This window comes from Anomaloglossus baeobatrachus, chromosome 8, assembly GCF_048569485.1.
Source record: "Anomaloglossus baeobatrachus isolate aAnoBae1 chromosome 8, aAnoBae1.hap1, whole genome shotgun sequence".
Taxonomy (NCBI): Eukaryota; Metazoa; Chordata; class Amphibia; order Anura; family Aromobatidae; genus Anomaloglossus; species Anomaloglossus baeobatrachus.
The window spans coordinates 66,874,363-66,880,686 of NC_134360.1; positions in this window are offsets into that span (position 1 = coordinate 66,874,363).

Here is a 6,324-nt window from a genome sequence, read left to right on the forward strand (position 1 = left end):
TCAAATCCTAGTCACCTTACACCACACCCTGTCAGGCACACCAGTGGGTGGTCTAGCTGGAAAAGGGCTACCCACCTAGGGGTCAGGCAGACTGCTGGGAGGGACATGGTGAGTTTTAGAGTTGCCCTCAGAGAGTGAGGAGCTGAGGGAGTTGTAGCTCCCTGGTAGACTTTGGTTAGGTCTCAGACGGTGGTCTGGGACCGGAGGAGTCAGAGACCCAGTCGCGGGGTATTGCAGAAGAGTGCCCAGACTTCGTTTTGGAGAACGGTTGGCACCAGAAAGTCCAGTAACCGGACCGGTACCGAGCACGGCAGGGTACAGGACCCTAGATCAGGGAGTAGCTTCACGCAACCTGGTAATTCACATGTGGAGGATAGTCTCTTTATGAACTTTCCCCAAGAGCTCAGAGATTGAAGGTACCAACACAACGAGGGGGATAGGGCTTTCCAGCTTATGCGGCCTACAGAAATCCCAAGTGTCAGCCATCGAGAACACAGCTCCTCTAACTAATTGTAGGGAGCGGGACTCCGACAGCTTCAGGCTGAGGGGTCACTCAGAAACATCTATCTACATGTGCATGGAGGCAGGCTCCAGTCCACCAGACAATACCGGTGGGAACGGATTCCCGGACGAATTCCCCAGAGTGGCAGCGACACCCAGAGACTTGGTTTACTTCTGTGTCAGTCTGCTTAATGGTCGCACCAACATCCCCACGGTCTGAGTGAGTACACTGCTCTCCCTGCATCCTGCCTGCCCACACAGCCCGCACCACGCCATCCTCTCACCTATCCTCTAGAGTGCTGGGGTCTCCCCTACCCACATCATCTGGCTGCCCTGCTCCATCTTCCCCGGGTACTCCCATCGGCAGCGGCAGTACTCTCCTTACCGTGAACCATGGGTGGCGTCACGAACTCTCCCTTGTAAATATTCCCCCCATTTACACTTAGAAGTGGCTGCAAGCCAGGTCCAGAGACCCTCGAGCCACAGCAACCCTGGATCCGAGCAGTTCGACTGCTGCAGGGGCGGTACAGGTACATGACACCCACAATGGCCGCTGAGGAAGCAAAGGTCCGAGTGGTTCATCTTAGACATCCAGTTAGGATTGTTTCACTCTGAACAGGGGCCTTTAGGGGCTGTGCAGCTGGGACTTCTAGTCTGTACCAGAACTGGGTGGATCAGGTGTTTTGAGTTAGACCTTAGTTTACTTTATTTTACATATCTGCATTGTAGTGCGCTTGACAGTTACCAGTCACCTATGCAGCCTATCAGCGATGGTTGGTCTCCTAGGCAGTAAATGTAAGTTCTTTTTCAAAACAGCTTGCAAGTGCCCCTGCTCTCCTGCCATGCTAGAGGCAAACCTGTCTATGCTTGCAGCTAAGTATAGGGCAAAAACTCGGACCAGTGACACAGTCATATTGCTGGTTCAAAGTGCCAATCATCAGCAGGGTCCCACCCTCCCGACAACCAGGAAGCTGGGAGGCAGAGGGGCTGCGCACTGCTAAAGACATATGAGACAGCCCCTTGAAATATTTAAATCTATATTTTTTCTGTTTTTAATCGTTTCCAATTATTAGTTTCTATTTTAGTTATGTTGTATAGAAAACGTGTATAGAGAACACAGCTCATAGGGAGTCAACTCATTCTCCAATTTACTTACATGGGGCGTGATGCCAGATAGCAAGACATTCAAATTAAGAAAAAAAAACCCAGATTATTCTATTTTAATGCACATTAGTTAATGACCTTAGGCAACAAAGGATACATAAATATTAAAATAAAAGCTTGCATGAATTATGTGGCTTGTCAAGGTAATTTTAATCTTTTCATGCAAAAGCTCATTTCTGCTTACAGTGGGAAACAGCGGGTTTATATCTTGCAAGATCGCACAAGTAATCAATATTGAAGGTGATTTTCTTTAAATGAAGCCAAGAAGCTCCTGGGGGACTCAGCTCATCCGTGTACTAGACAGACAGCACAGTGATTTTAATAACAACTTGTAATGTAACTTTTCACTTTTGGTGAGGCTGCAAGGGAATTAAAGGGGTACTCCGGGGAGATACAAACACATGCATTTCAATCTACATTCTGTCTAAAGCTATCCCTGTGCCTGTTCTTATATGTAACCCAATGTCATTTTATTATTTCCTATTATGTTAAAGCACTGCTGCTTCTCCCCCTCCATTCTGGGATGTTACGTCACAAGAGTGGGTGTTTGGCTACGCCACCCCTGCAGACGTGACCAGCACGCAGGAAGGTTTATTAAATGTATTAGTCTGCACTGTGTACTTTGATAAATGGCCACTAGGTGGCAAGGTGAGCCAGTTACTGCTTTCCAGACACTTCTCCGTAGGAAGGGGTTAAGTAAAAGGAGGGGGACAGAGCATAAATAGGGCAGGATGTAGGAGCAGGACAGGAGAGTCCTCAGTAGGAGAAAGATACAAGAAGCCCAAACATTGATTGGAGAAGATCCTAAGGGTCAACCTTTGACACCGGACACGCGGGGTCCTTGCGCATTAGAGGACTGATTGTAACTGCATCCCCAGAGGAGGGGTTGAGTCCGGAAGGTCAAGGTGGCATCAGTATTCCTGGATAGAAATCCCAACGAAATCCCCTGCTAGACAGAAGGTCAGTGGCTCTTATAGGACAAGAGTAGGTCCTGGCCAGAAGCATGGGCGGAGAAGTGTTGTCGGAATAAGCCCCTTCAATGGCGCAAGCTAAGTTTCTGTGGATGGGACAGAGTGGCTAAAGGACTTTTTGAATCTGCCAGTGAAGTATGACGTCAGACAGGAGAATGAAGGGCCTAGTAGCATTCGAAGAAGCTCAGGTGCCAGGACAGCAGTCGGACAGTAAATTTAACGATGAAATGGAGTTGGGAGGGAACCCCGTCGGGGTAAGGAGCGGTGCCGTGTAATGCGATTTGAAAGTACCAATTTGGTGAATGCAAGTATTCCGCTGGGTAAAAGAAGTGCATCTGTGTCAGACTCATTGTCTCAGTGGATGAATGAACTGTGGTGAAAGCATCCTTGCAGTGGAATAGCAACTGGGACGCAAGGGGTTACCAAACAGCTGCGCTGCGGCCTTGCAGCCCTTGTATGCATAACTACTACTGCCTCCCCTAGCCACTCTACACATGCATGCCAGCCCACTTACCCATGCTTATTAGTCTGTGTGGGTGGGATGTCCCTGCTTTCCCTCACTCTCGGTTCTGCACTTCTTGCTTGCACCTACATAGCTTTTGTGTGACCTTTTAAGCAGTTCAAATTGAGAACTGGAGAAGCAGGGAGTGTAAATGACAGGTCACATACAAGTTGTGAAGGTGCAGGTAGGTAGTGAGCCTTGGTAAGGGGGCTGGTGGAAGATATGTGGTGCAACCTAATGGGTTCCAGTCACACTAGACACCGGCCAGGTAAAACCACACTCAGTAGTTGTGCCGAGTGTGCAGGCAAGTGAAGCGCTCCACGCTGAGGGCCCAAGCGTAGAAGCAGTTGGCAGTCTCTAGTTGGCTGCAGCACCGACAATCCACTCTACACCTGAGAAAGTGGGAGTCAATTGTGCGACAAAGCACAAGCAGAAAGGGTTATAAGGTTGGGCGCTGCACAAAGGAAGACAGCTCTGTAACAGTAAAAATGAACAGAATATTGGCACGCATTTCTGGGATGGTCCATCCCCTTCTTCAGGTCACTTCTGGGGGTTTCTCCTGTTTTGGCATGTCAGGGGCTCTTCAAATGTGACATGGCATCAGCAATCTATTGCTGCCAATATGGCGCTCCTTCATTTCTGAGCTCTACCGTGAAATCCAAACAGTAGTTTTCCACCACAAATAGGTATCGGAGTAATCAGAAGAAATTGTGCAACAAATTATACTTTATCTTTCTTCTGTTACCCTGTGAAAATGAAAAATTGGGACTAAGGCAACATTTTTGTGGGAAAAATTTCATTTTTTTATTTCCATGGCTCCATGTAAAATTATATGAAGTACCTGGGGATTCAAGGTGCTTATCACACATCTAGATAAATTCTTTGAGGAATATAGCTCCCCAAGTAGGGTTACATGCAGGGGTTTTCCCTGATTAAGCACATTAGATGCTCTGTAAACGCAACATGGTGTCCGCAATCTGCTCCTGCCAATTTTCCTCTCCAAAAGTCAAATGGTGTCCCTTCCCTTCCAAGCCCTGCCGTGCCCCCAAACAGTATTTTTCGACCACATATGGGGTATTGGCGTACTCAGGAGATATTGTACAACAAATTGTAGGGTGCATTGTAGGTTAACATTTCCAGGACACTGTTCATGTCGGAATGCTCGGACAGGACAACCATAATGCTCGGTGCACCACCACATTATGGGAATCGGGTCCGAGAATTCCTACGTGAACAGTGTCCTGGAAAGTGGATTGTATGAAAAGGTACTTCGGTCTGTTATAGCGCTATTAAACCGGTTGCCAGTAGTTTAAATAAAATAAACTGTTATTGCTGAGCTCCTGTTAAAGTGGATTGGTTATCGTGACCCAGTTGAATAGACACCAAGGTCTCTTGATCTGACCGCCTTAGACTTTTAACTTTGGGGTCATCTGAAGGCAATTGTCTATGCTGTGAAGATACAACATGTGCAGCATCTAAAACGGATACTGGAAGCCTGTGCTAGCATTTCGTCTGCGGTATTGCTATCAGTATGTCAAGAATAGGAGAAGAGGGTTGCATTGACTATCCAACACAATGGGCAGCACTTAACACATTTTATAAGTGGTCATGAAATTGTAAATAACTAATAAAGTTACATTAAAACCAATCACACCATTTTTCTTTTTACTTTGCACTGACGAGGGGCAAGCACCCCGAAACACCGTGTCTGCAAATTGGGATTCTGATCTGGCTTATATATCCTGAGTCATATTGCAAAGGATTGTCAAAAATCCACTTGTGACTTTTAGGATCGCTACTTCCAATAGGTGGCGCTGTGCTAGAGTTTGTCTCCTTTACTGGAGAGACAATTTGAACATTTTTCTTTTGTAATTCAAAATAAGTTTGATGTGTTACATGACCCTCTTCCCATTGGAAAAAATAAAGTTGAATCCAAAATGACAGACTTCAAAATATTCGCCTTGGTCACCACCCATTTTGAAAAGTTTCCCATATACTAACGAGCCACAAACAGGACGTTGATATCATCAACCATTCCCATTTTATTAGGTGTATCCATATAAATGGCCCACCCTGTACTACCGTACATACGGTAGTACAGCTAACAATTTCATATGAAGCTCAGACTTTTGCAGACCTTGTCAGGGGCACCAAGATGGTCGTGTTGGGGGACATTTATCAGGCGCCTACCTGCCTTGGAAACAAATAGTTGACATTGCTGCACACTACAGTTGTTATATGAGGTGCGGAATGAGCTAGAAAAAGATACCGAGTGCATATATCCTAACATCTATATGTAGACCATTCTTGGCCTGAGCCCGCTCCGTACACCTGCACCCCGTATATAATGTACTATGAGGACATGGAGCTGGCAAGAGTAAAGCAAAATTGCTCTTTAAAGGGGAGCTGTCAGTAGGATGTACGCCACCTCCTGAACAACAATCAACAACATAAGGGTGCAAAAAAAATGTTATTGCAGCATTGAAAAATAATAAAGAAGTCAGGATGACGAAACCGCTCTTCTAAACAGTCAAGCTGGCTAGCACTGACGTCCTACAGACCGGGAACATCATCACAAGCCACCAGCAGAAACATTCTGCGAATATGTAGTGAAGGAAGGTCTTCCTGCCTTGGCTAGAATTGGGCTCAAAATTGCAAAAGATGTGGCATGCAATGACCTAGACTACAAGATGTCAGTCAGGGCAGGAAGGGGGCCAGTCACCATGACTCAGAAAGTCTCAATTCACTGTACTTATTATTGTTGTATAATACAGCAATTCCATTTATAGTCAATCTACCCAAAAAAATATTGTTCTAAAATATAGATGAGTAAATCGTTGGATAGGACCCTAGCAAAAACAGTCTACTGATGGAGCAGCTGGACCAGGAGCAGTTCACTAATGGAGCAGCTGGACCATGAACAGTCTACTGATGGAGCAACTGGACCATAAACAGTCTACTGATGGAGCAACTGGACCCGGAGCAGTCTACTGATGGAGCAACTGGGCCATGAACAGTCTACTGATGGAGCAGCTGGACCATGAACAGTCTACTGATGGAGCAACTGGACCATGAACAGTCTACTGATGGAGCAACTGGACCATGAACAGTCTACTGATGGAGCAACTGGACCATGAACAGTCTACTGATGGAGCAACTGGACCATGAACAGTCTACTGATGGAGC